Below are 12,678 nucleotides of genomic sequence, written 5' to 3'. Positions count from 1 at the left end.
TGTTACTTGTTAAGTCCTCCTAAGTGAAGAGGCAATTGACAGATAGAAGGGACTAGTAGCCAGTCCCCTGTTAGTCATTGAGTCGTTCATTATGCTCGCACTACGTGCTGATGCTCTCAAACCTAACCCAAGATCCTTGTACAGTGTCAGTCAGGTGGAGTAGGGTCCCTCTTTCTGGACCCCCACGCTTTCTTTGATTTGATCTCACCCAGGCCAGGGTTAAGAGACATGAGATCTAATCCTCATTACACCTTTCATTTGCTCACCCTGACGGTCAATGTTAGTGGTTAAGAGCTTCAGCATACCCCTACAGTTTTGGCTTGTTTGTCGAGGTTGATATGACCCCTTGACTAAAGCCCAACCAATTTGTCTGAGCCTCTTGTTTGTATATAGAATGTGATGATTGCTTTTGATGTGTTTATCTGCTTTCCACTTCTTATATCCTTTTCTGTAGGAGTCGTACGATCAACTTTCGAGGAAGTTGAACGTATGTAGAGATAGACCGGAGTTGACTCACTTCCTGTGTGAGTCAAACTCTTGTTAGAGACCTCAACCTAGGATTATTGTTTGCATGACAACTATTAGGCTCGAGTCAGTCTCCCTTTTAGTTTGTTGTTTCCCTGGTCTCTGGTTAGGAGAGAGTTTCTCCCCTATTAAGGGGAACTACGTCGCCCTGATTCTCATACCAGATGAGATACGTAGGCAGGAGATCGAGCGAGATCTCTCTGGGCAACCTTTTTCTTTTTTTGGTGTGTGTTTGCTTGACAGCTATTAGGCTCGAGTTCCAGACTCCCTGTTAGCTTATTTGTTCAACCTTTGTGTTTCTTTTGACGTCTCAGCGTCTCTTTGTGTTTGTGTGACAGTTATTAGGCTCGAGTGCCAGACTCCCTATTAGCTTGTCAATCTGATAACCTTTTTCCTTTTTGGTGTGTGTTAGGAGTCGGATGTAAGACCAGCTATTGGCATTCCGTTTCCTTGTTTGTGTTTGTCGTTCGGAGTCGGATGTAAGCCCATTTATTGGCAGTTTGTTTCCTTTTGAGTGTTCGTTTGACGTCTTAGCGTCTGTTTTTGGTGTTTTGTTTCGGCGTGCGTTAGCCGAGCTACGAGTGCTCTGATTCTTCCTCTGGATAGAGAAGATACGTAGGCATAGGATGCGATATCCTAGCAAGCATGCCTCCATTCCCCCGAACTACGTTGACTCTGATATTTGTTTCTGACAAACTACGTAGGCCCAGGATGCGATATCCTGCCGAGTCCACTTCCTCCATCTTCTTTCACCTGTTTATTATTCCAGTGTGTGTGCATTCTTTTGAGCAGTTATTTAGCAACCTTTTCCTATTCTTTTGAGCATGGATCCCGTCGAGTAAGACGGACGTGAGGGGTGTTAATACCTTCCCCTTGCGTAACCGACTCCAGTACCTTGCAATATCTGGTCGTAAGACCGTTCCTTTTCCCTTTCTTAGGTTAGTCCTGCGCTTCCTTTCCGTCATAGGATGAATAGCGTCGGTGGCGGCTCTGTAAACTTGTTTTTTTTTCCGCCGGTTGTTTTTCGCGTTGCGACAGCTGGCGACTCTACTGGGGAACTCTGAAGTTGACCTCTTGATGGTCCATCTTCCGTAAGCGAGTCAATCCTAGCGCTCTTTAGGGTAGTTTTGGTTGCTTTTACTGCTCTATTTATGGCATTTATGATTATCATACTGTGATTGTATATATTTGCATATATGTTTGCATGCATCATATTATCACTGTGTTGGATTCTGTACAGGTTGGTTCCTCTGATTTGGGGTGGGTGTTCTGAGTGGGGCTAAAACCCAGGCCTGAGTATACACCTAGGATTAGCGTGGTCTCATGTTTATGCACATGTTGTTATGACATGATGTTGAGACGTGACATACCACAGCCGGACGAGGTTCTTTGGAGAAAGCCCTTCCGGGTGGAGTTATTCCGCTTTGGTTGGGTTGCCTCTTTTGAGCTGTTGACTTCGGTGACCGTTATTTCCCGGATCTTTGGTTTAGATGATCTTATAAGAGCTACAACGGCACACCCGAAAGGGCAAACCCGTTGAGTATCTTGTCCGACTGTCGATACCATTATACGCCTTAGGATGACCTTGTTAGAATTCACCTGTGAGGGGAGGGTTTGATTCTTACAAGCACAGGTTCTGATGATGATGGTGACTATTGGTTCAGTTATTGATCTGGGTCCTATTTATGAGTTGGATTTATGGATTTATTTGTGAATCGCCGGAGTTCTGTCCGCGGTATTTATCAGCGGGTTCCGTTTATTTCGGATCCCCGGGCTGAATTTGGGGTTGCTTGTCCAGAGGATCTTGTTGCTATTTGGTCAGTGATTTACCAGTGATGATGGTGGTATATCCTCAGGTTCTGTTTATTTCAGAACTCCCGAGTGGGATTTATAGTTACTCGGTCCCTCAGATGGTTGTGATCAGTTTAGAGATCGGAATCCAGTACAGTTGATGTTCAGATGACTTGGAGGATGGCACAGTGACTTGCATTCATGCATCCGCATCATTCCCATTTTGCATTCATCTGCATCCAACTCATGTCTATCCATACTCAGGGTACATTCTCGATTGAGATTCTGGTTGAGAGACATCCTGATGTCAGAATGTTATTGTCAAATTATTACCCGTCTCGATGAAGCCAGAATCAAAGGACAGAATGTTCCTCGTATGGATAAACATTGCATTCATGCGTGAGTCATAATAACCTGTCTTCTGTTTTGCAGGTGTCAGTTTCTAACATGTTTGATTGACTCAGGAATGATGAATCCACCCAACGCTGACATTCTCGAGATGAAAGAGAAGATGAGTGAGCTGATTAGTGTCATGCAAGAGTTCGCCTTCGGGCAGAAAGCAATCACCGAGAAGGTGGAAAGAATTGAAAGCTGGCCGAGAATGGGGGAAATACAGGGAAATGCTCCGTCGTCTGGAGTGAAAAAGCCCTTTGGTAATGGTCATCACCAGAAAGAGGGTGAATCGAGTGATGTGTATGCCCAAAGGGGACACGGTAGGGATCGTTACCACCCGTATGCTGCTACAGTGATGATTCCTGCTGGTAATCAATCTGTACAACAGCAACAGCAGTCACCTCAACAGAGAACACAGAGAGCTGGGTACAAAGTTAGGAGAAGGATGACTGATCATCAGTTTGATAGGCCACCCGTGACTTATGCCTTTCTGTTTAAAAGGTTGAAGGATCTTGGGTTGGTTCAGCCAAGGACATTGGCTCTAGTGAGACCGGATCAGAGGCTTGCAAATTACAATGAGAATGTCAGGTGCGAGTTCCATTCTGGTGCACCCGGACATCGCATTGAGGGTTGTAAAGCTTTTAAGCATGTCGTTCAAGATTTGGTGGATTCTAAAGCCATCAATTTTGCACCGACGCCGAATGTTAATGCTAACCCCATGCCGATGCATGGTCCTATGGGGGTGAACGTGATGTCAAAAGATAAGAGAAAAATAGAGGTGACAGATGTGGATCAGTTGAGGACTTCAATGTCTGTGGTCAAGAGACATATGATGAAGAGTGGAGTTTTTCCTGGTTGTGATAATCGTTGTGCTGCTTGCACCGTCACTACGAATGGGTGTGTAATGCTGAGGGAGACGATTCAGAGAATGATGGATGAGGGACGTCTCCGATTTGAAAAAGTTGATTGGGGGGAGGAGGATATTTTTATCAGCCAACTGTCATCATTCAAATATGTGGAAATGGACGGTGGAATATTTGAAACACCGAGTCAGGCGTTTGAAACCATTAAGGTGGAGAATGCCATTTTTGCTAAGGAAGAGAAAAAGCCATCCATTTCTTCTTACAATGAGGCTGCGGAGGTGGTGAAGAATGGAGAAGCCCCAGGTTGGGGAAGAATGATAGACATTGCAGCCAAAGAAGACAGGTCTGGGGTTGGTTATCAGTCGGGCCAAGGCTCGTCTGGGCAGAGCAAAGGACGTCGTCAGCCATTCACGTTCACCAGTGATGGAATTCTAGATCCAAGTCACGTCTGTGCGGTGGGTGAAGAAATTGACAGTGATTGCGAGCTGGATTCGTGGATAAAACCGTGCCTACCAGGGATGGAGGTCCAGAACTGGAAGGCCGAAAAGATCATCGCTGTCACTCTACGTGAAGAGTAATATTTCTGTTTTTCAATACTGTTTGCATGAAAGCCATACGTTTTGCCCGAAACGTAATGGTCCATTGTAAGGGCCACCTCATGTGTTTCATTTTGAAACATTTTGCATCATTAATAAATGGATGTTTTTCACATTAAAAGTGGTGCTCCCTGTTTTTCATTTATTTTTGCAGTTTAAAAAATAAAAAAATGGCAATGCTTGTTTTCATTTTCCTTCCTTTTGATTTGTCTCGTTCCGACCTCAAAAGCAATGCGTGAATCAATATTCATGCAGATGCGATCATTCCCCGGATCTCATTGATAACAATTCTGTTACACCCCTGTATGACTTCGACAATCCGATCTATCATGCCGAAGAAGAAGACGAAGAAGATTGTGAACTGCCGGAGGAATTAACCAGGTTGTTGAAACAAGAGGAGAAGGTGATTCAACCGCACGAGGAGCAAGTTGAGCTTGTTAATTTGGGTACCGAGGAGGTCAGAAAAGAAGTGAAAGTCGGGGCCGCTTTGGAGGTGAATGTCAATAGCAGAATGGTAGCCTTGTTGAAAGAGTATGTTGATATCTTCGCCTGGTCCTATCAGGACATGCCAGGGTTGGATACCGATATTGTTGTACACAAGTTGCCATTAAGAGCAGATTGTCCTCCAGTGAAACAGAAGTTGCGCAGAACTCGACCTGAGATGGCCATGAAAATTAAGGAAGAAGTGCAGAAGCAGTTGGATGCTGGTTTCCTCGCTGTCACTAATTATCCGCCTTGGGTCGCGAACATTGTGCCGGTGCTGAAGAAGGATGGAAAGGTGAGGATGTGTGTGGACTAGCAGGATTTGAACAGAGCTATCCCGAAGGATGATTTCTCCTTACCTCACATCGATGTGTTGGTAGATAATACAGCTCAATTCTCGGTGTTTTCCTTCGTGGATGGCTTTTCTGGCTATAATCAAATTAAAATGTCGCCAGATGATATGGAGAAAACAACGTTCATCACACTGTGGGGCACTTTTTGTTATAAGGTGATGCCATTCGGTCTCAAGAATGCCGGTGCCACGTATCAGAGAGCTATGGTGACTTTGTTTCATGATATGATTCATCATAAAATTGAATGCTATGTTGATGACATGATAGCAAAGTCCTAAACAAAAGAGGGGCATCTGGTAGATCTGGCCAAGTTGTTTGACCGATTGAGACATTTCAGACCGAGGTTGAATCCGAATAAGTGCACTTTCGGAGTGCGGTCCGGTAAGTTGCTGGGGTTTATTGTAAGTGAAAGAGGAATCGAGGTTGATCCTGCTAAAGTAAAAGCAATACAAGAAATGCCTGAACCGAGGATAGAAAAGGAGGTTCGTGGTTTCTTAGATAGATTGAACTATATTTCACGGTTCATATCTCACCTAACAGCCACGTGCGAACCCATATTCAAGTTGTTGAGAAAAGATCAAACGGTTAGGTGGAATGATGATTGCCGAGCGGCATTTGAAAAGATAAAAGAATATTTGCAGGAGCCTCCGATTCTGATGCCTCCTGTGGAGGGACGACCATTAATTCTGTACTTGACAGTCCTCGAGGGGTCTATGGGGTGTGTACTGGGGCAGCATGACGAGTCTGGTCGAAAAGAGCATGCAATTTACTACCTTAGCAAAAAGTTTACCGACTGTGAAACAAGATATTCACTGCTCGAGAAAACTTGTTGTGCTTTGGTATGGGCTGCTCGCCGACTAAGACAGTATATGCTGGTTCATACCATTTTGTTGATTTCCAAGATGGATTCGATCAAGTATATATTTGAGAAGCCAACATTGACCGGACGGGTTGCGAGATGGCAAATGATTTTGACTGAATATGATATTCAGTACACTTCTCAGAAAGAAATCAAGGGGAGTGTATTGTCTGATTACCTCGCCCAACAACCCATTGAGGATTATCAACCGATGAAGTTTGAGTTCCCTGATGAGGACATCATGTTTCTCAAATCGAAAGATTGTGAGGAACCGATCCCGGAGGAGGGGCCTGACCCTGAGTCCGAATGGATTCTGATGTTTGATGGGGCCGTTAACGTGAATGGTAGTGGAGTTGGTGTTGTTTTGGTTACGCCGAGGGATTTCATGTTCCTTTTGCTGCCCGGCTAACATTTGAATGCACCAACAATGTGGCTGAATACGAAACTTGTATCTTGGGTATTAAAGAGGCGATTGATTTGCGGATCAAGAACCTTGTTATCTATGGAGATTCAGCTTTGGTTGTGAACCAGGTTAACGGGAAATGGTATACGCATCAATCTCATTTAGTTCCATATCGGGACTATACGAGGAGATTGTTGACGTTCTTCACCAAGGTGGAATTACACCATGTGCCGAGAGAAGAAAATCCTTTGGTTGATGCTTTGGCTACTCTGGCTGCCTTGATTAAGGTGCAGTGGTGGAATCAGTTCCCTAGTGTTGAGGTGGGACGTCTGGATAGACCGGCTTACATGTTTGCTATCGACACAGCGCCTGATGATGAAAAACCGTGGTATTATGATATCAAACGGTATTTGGAGACCCAGGAGTATCCCGAGGGAACGTCCAAGAAGGACCGAAAGACTCTGAGAGGTTGTCCATGGCGTTCTACTTGAACAAGGATGGGGTTTTGTACAAGAGAAATTTTGATTGGGTCTTGCTCAGATGTGTCGATGACAAATAAGCAAACCAATTGATGAAAGAGTTGCACGAGGGGTCGTTTGGTACCCATACTAGTGGGAATGCGATGGTAAAAAAGTTGTTAAGGGCTGGATATTACTGGATGACGATGGAGGCCCAATGTTTCAACTTCGTGCGGAAATGTCATAAATGCCAGATTTATGCTGATAAGGTGCACGTACCTCCAAATCCGTTGAGTTTGATGTCATCTCCGTGGCCGTTTGCTATGTGGGGCATTGATATGATCGGGAAGATTGAGCCTACGGCTTCGAATGAGCACCGATTCATATTAGTGGCTATCGATTACTTCACCAAGTGGGTGGAAGCAGCGTCTTATGCGAACGTGACGAAACAGGTCGTTGCCAGGTTCCTCAAAAGAGACATCATTTGCAGATATGGGGTTTCCGAAAGAATCATTACTGATTATAGTTCTAACCTCAATAACAAGATGATGGCAGAACTGTGCCGGGAATTCAAGATTGAGCATCACAATTCTTCTCCTTATCGTCCAAAGATGAATGGGGCGGTCGAGGCAGCTAATAAGAATATTAAGAAGATTGTGCAGAAGATGGCCGTGACCTATAAGGATTGGCACGAGATGTTGCCTTTTGCATTGCATGGGTATCGAACCTCAGTGCGTACATCTACTGGGGCAACGCCTTTCTCACTTGTGTATGGGATGGAAGTCGTGCTACCTGTTGAGGTCCAGATTCCGTCGTTGAGAGTCCTGATGGACGTAGAATTGGAAGAGGCTGAATGGGTAAGGACTCGGTATGAAAAGTTGAGCCTGATTGAGGAAAAGAGGCTGGCGGTCATTTGTCATGGGCAGTTGTGCCAGCAGCGAATGAAGCGTGCTTTGATCGAGAGGTACGACCTCGTGTGTATCATGTGGGAGATATGGTGGTGAAAAGGATCCTTCCTCCTCAGAACGATCGTCAGGGCAAGTGGACACCCAATTATGAAGGTCCATTCGTGGTCAAGAAGGTTTTCTCTAGCGGAGCCTTGTTATTGATCGACCATGGATGGCGAGGATTTTCCATCCCCTGTGAATGCGGACGCAGTTAAAAAATACTTCGTATAAGAGACCCGCTGGACGAAAAGAATACAATAGTCCAGGCAAAAAGGGGCATCCCGGCGAACCGAAAAAAAAATGAATGAAAAAAGGTTCGGGCAAAAATTAGGGATAAAAAGAAAAAACTGTACACCTGGAAAGTCGAAAACCCCACAAGGGCGGCTTGGGCAAAAAAGGGTATCCCGGTGGGCTGAAAACCCGAAAGGGCGGTCCAGGCAAAAGAGGGAATCAAACTAACAACTGCGTCTAGCATGATCGTTTACACTGTGGATATAACTCTTGGATAATCCCCGACAGGGATCGGTCGGAAGCGTCTTGTTCAGAAGGCAGAAAGTGCGGAGAGTCTTGAGGACATATGGGGTGTAACCGAGTTGGAACTCGATGAGATCACGGGTTCACATTGCCATTAGGATAGATTTTCCTTTTGTGCGCAATTACCTCTTTTCAGGAATTGCTTCCTGTGTATTGCTCAGCTACGAGCCACACTTTTCAATCAATAAAATGCATATTCAGTCAAATAATTTTGTTTTTGTTTTCATTACCGCTTTGATTGCAAAAACATCCGTTTATTTTGATAAGAATCTTTGCATTTTGAGACATACAGGTCCCTTCCAATGCATGTTTATAGGATTGAGAACTTGAAATCTTATTCGGAAGGTTGAGTGACCTAGGTGTTGAAATTTTGGCACGCCTGGGGCACATTTTTATCTAACGATTTCTTTTGCAGGTGCTGTTGGTTATTTTCACTCACTTGCAGGTTGTGACGCGAAGTGTTTCGTTTTGACAAGAGATCCCCGCAGAGTCCGATCAGGGACGAGGCATAGAAGAAGGGCGAAAAGACGGTGAAAGGATTGCGACGATCCTGGAGGGTTAATCAAGAAGACTCTTCAAAGTCTGAGGACTAGAGAGTTGGCATAAATTTAAGGAGATTGGTTGTCTCGGAGTAGGGGGAAGTCGAGAATACAAGGTGATGAATCAGAAGATACCAGATGAGTCTGGGAGCTCTCAAAAGTGGAAAGCCGATACTGTGGGTAGATGGTGGATGTCAGTGGTCGACGAGTCGACAACCGTTCCGTGTCAAATTCCGTACCTCCCCAGCGGATGCGAGATCGGTGTTCCCTAGCAGGGTCGGGATTGTTATCTCCCCAGCAGGTTCGAGATCGGTGTTTCCTCAGCAGCTAGGCTTGAGGTTTGCTATCTCCCCAGCAGGTTCGAGGTGGGTGTTTCCTCCGCAGCCAGGTCGGAAGGTTGTTGTTTCCCCAGCGGAGGTTTGCGTTGGTAGAAGTTTCCCCAGCGAAGTCCCCAAGCGGATCGGGTTCAGCGGAGGTTATCCTTAGCAAGGGTTGTCCTTTCCCCAGCAGCAGTGCTATTCCCAAGCAGGATTGGCGATCGAAGCGATATCGAGTTCCTCGAGCTCCCCAGTAGAGTCCCCTGAGGGGGATACTTTTTATGCATTCATCATTTAGATAAGCATAGCATATTGCATACCTAATTGTGTAGCATTTCCATGGTTATGGAGCATTACGCTGAAAAAAAACTCATGCATAAGCATTGCAAGCATAAGCTAGTCTCAAGCCGTGGTTACTGTTTGAGAATTGGTTTCGCTGGTTGGAAGATCAGCATCAGCATTGCAAGCATAAGTGCGACTCAAGCCGTGGTTACCGTTTGAGATTTGGTTTCGCCGGATGATGAAGATGTTACTCTGAGGAGTTTAGCATCATGACGTTGGATCAGCGCGACTCAAGCCGTTGTTACCGTTTGAGATTTGGTTTCGCCGGATGGTGAAGATGTTACTCTGAGGAGTTTAGCATCATGACGTTGGATCAGCACGACTCAAGCCGTGGTTACCGTTTGAGATTTGGTTTCGCCGGATGGTGAAGATGTTACTCTGAGGAGTTTAGCATCATGACGTTGGATCAGCGCGACTCAAGCCGTGGTTACCGTCTGAGATTTGGTTTCGCCGGATGGTGAAGATGTTACTCTGAGGAGTTTAGCATTGTGACGTTGGATCAGCGCGACTCAAGCCGTGGTTACCTTTTGAGAATTGGTTTCGCCGGATGGTGAAGATGTTACTCTGAGGAGTTTAGCATCGTGACGTTGGGTCAACTGTATTCCCCAGTAGTGCGATATTGGAGGAAGATTTCTGTCGTGCGAAATGGAAGTTGGAAGATGTTCCTATGAGGAGTTTAGCATCGTGACGTTGGGTCAACGGTATTCCCCAGTAGTGCGATATTGGAGGAAGAATTTCTGTCGTGCGAGATGGAAGTTGGAAGATGTTACTCTGAGGAGTTTAGCATCATGACGTCAGATCAGCAATGTTCCCCAGTAGTGCGATATTGGAGGAAAATTTTCCGTCGGGCGGAGATGGAAATGAAGATCAGAGAACGTTACGCGATCAGCGCGAAAGTCGGGGTTCAAATGCGGTGATTCGGGATCATCCGCGTGAAAGAAAAATATTTGTTGTGGGGTTCAAAAAAAAAAAGTATCGGGGTTCAAGAAAAGCAAAAAATGATAATAATCCCCAGCGGAGCGCAAATTGTTTGTCTTTTCTTGGTATTCGACCACTCTTCACTTTGATCATCTAAAAGCCGAGGTTGTTCATATCGACAGGTTCACAGTGGATTGAATAGGGACAGCTGTAACACCTCAAAATTTGCCCTCCTCTTCTTGGGACTAGTTCAACATATTGCATTTCATGTTTTAGGACATTAGGCATTTGCATTTTTGCATATCATCTGAAAACAAGAAAGTCATCCTCCAAAGTCTTTTCGGAAGATGGAGAAGCTGCATGATTCAAGCCTGAGGGTTTCTATGATTTAATTGTCAACCATCTGAGGGTGTGCACTTCAATTAGGGTTTCCTGATCCTTCAAAAGGTCTTGAGTATTATATTGTTTGCAAGGATATATTACCGTCATCATGGTTCTATCCTCATCAAGGGTTTCATGGCATTCTCAAGTTCCTTTAGATTAGGGTTTTGACCTCTGGTCAACCCTAATCAGTGACTTCTATTCCAGCCAGGGCTTTTCAAGGAGATGAGGTATTCTATTGAGATGGAAATCACATGATCATTATATTGAGCTTATGTGAGCTAGGGTTTCATTTTCTGAGCCATTTCCCCAAGTGGTAGAGGCTCAAGCTGATCAGAGCATGTCAAGGGCATCTGAGGACCCAAAAAGTGAACTGTGCAGTCAATAGAGGCATTTGAGGTTGGGGAGATGAATGAGACACCTCAATCATGTTCAAAAGAGGTCCATTTGTCATTCTAAACATTTATCCTGAAGATTTTGAAGTCATGGCAAAAGTTTCCAAAAATGGAAAGTGACCTGTAATTTCAAGTTTCCAAAAATGGCAAGTTTTTGATCCACATTCAACTTGACTTTCCAACATCAAAGAAGATTCAAATGGATTTTTGGTGAACATGAAAGTTGAATATCTTTCTCTCCTCTTTTCAAAAAGTCCAAGATGATATTCATCTGATGAATGGTTGAGAAGTTATGGCCAAATGATCACAAAGTGCACACGAAAGTTCAACATGGCATAACTTTTGATTCAAAACTCCAAATTGGTCCACTCTTTTTGCAAAATGCTTGTCTTGACCAATACTTTTCAAATCAACCATTGCATTGCATGAAAAAAGTTCATATGATCATATGTTCATTCATGTACATTTTGGAGGGAAAATGGAGAATTCAAAATTGGTGAATCATGCATGCCAAATACCAATTCCATGTTGTTCATTGACTGATTTTAAGTGGAATTGAACCCTAACATGTCATTGTTCACGTGCACTTTAACCATGCATAGGTGTATTTGCCAATTTTGCATTTCACCTTATTTCTCACTAATTTTAATTAACCAAGCCTAATATGGATTAGCATTGTGATTAGTGAACCATATAAATAGATAATCATAATAGAATTTGCTCATAACTAACTTTCTAGATCTAGAATTCCATTTTCCTCCAAAACTCTCTCTCCTTGAATTTCAAATTTTCTTGACACAACCACAAGATTTCTTCATAGATTCATCATCCTCATGGAATTTGGAGCAGGAATCATTCATCATTCGTGGAAATTGAGCTGGTTTTGAAGTTATCCAAGTGCATGGACATGTCAATGGAAACTTGATTTTGAGCTAGATTCAAGGGATTTCAAGTGCTGATTCGTTCACCAAGCTTCATAGAAGGATTATTGGAGCGTATCTGGAGAGTTTGAGAGCTTACACACACGGTTTCCATCACTGCCATTCCAAGTAGATGGATTTTCGACTCTCTCTTTTTGCCTTTTTATGTACATAATTAGGTAGATCTTGCACTGCTGATGATTCTGATATGTTTAGAATTAAGAATGAGCAAGAAATGAACATGTATGAGTGAATTGAAGTTTTGCACATAGAAATGTTTTCGTTCGATCCAGGAAATATAGGAGGAATTAGGCTTAGATATTATGATATTCATGCTCCTCGTGGCGAGACCTTTCCAACGATATATAGTTTGTCCAATCCTGGAATTTTTGTTCTTGAGCTCCGTCGTGGATTCATCGAAGAAGACGGCTGAAACCGCCGTCCTCCGCCGCCTGTAATTGGACCTAGGGTTTCAATTCCAAACGCAGCGTTTTGCTTCAAACGCACTTGCAACTTCCTGAACCTGAGTTCGAACCTTACGCTGTGCATTTTTTTAATTTCCACTCAAACGCGCCATTAACCTCATACACCTCAGTTCGATCCTGGCATGCGTACGTTTGGATATTAATTGTTGAAAGCGCCTGTAGCCTAGAGTACCTTG

This window comes from Lathyrus oleraceus, chromosome 4 (assembly GCF_024323335.1).
Source record: "Lathyrus oleraceus cultivar Zhongwan6 chromosome 4, CAAS_Psat_ZW6_1.0, whole genome shotgun sequence".
Taxonomy (NCBI): Eukaryota; Viridiplantae; Streptophyta; class Magnoliopsida; order Fabales; family Fabaceae; genus Lathyrus; species Lathyrus oleraceus.
Note: the sequence above shows the minus strand (reverse complement) of the source record.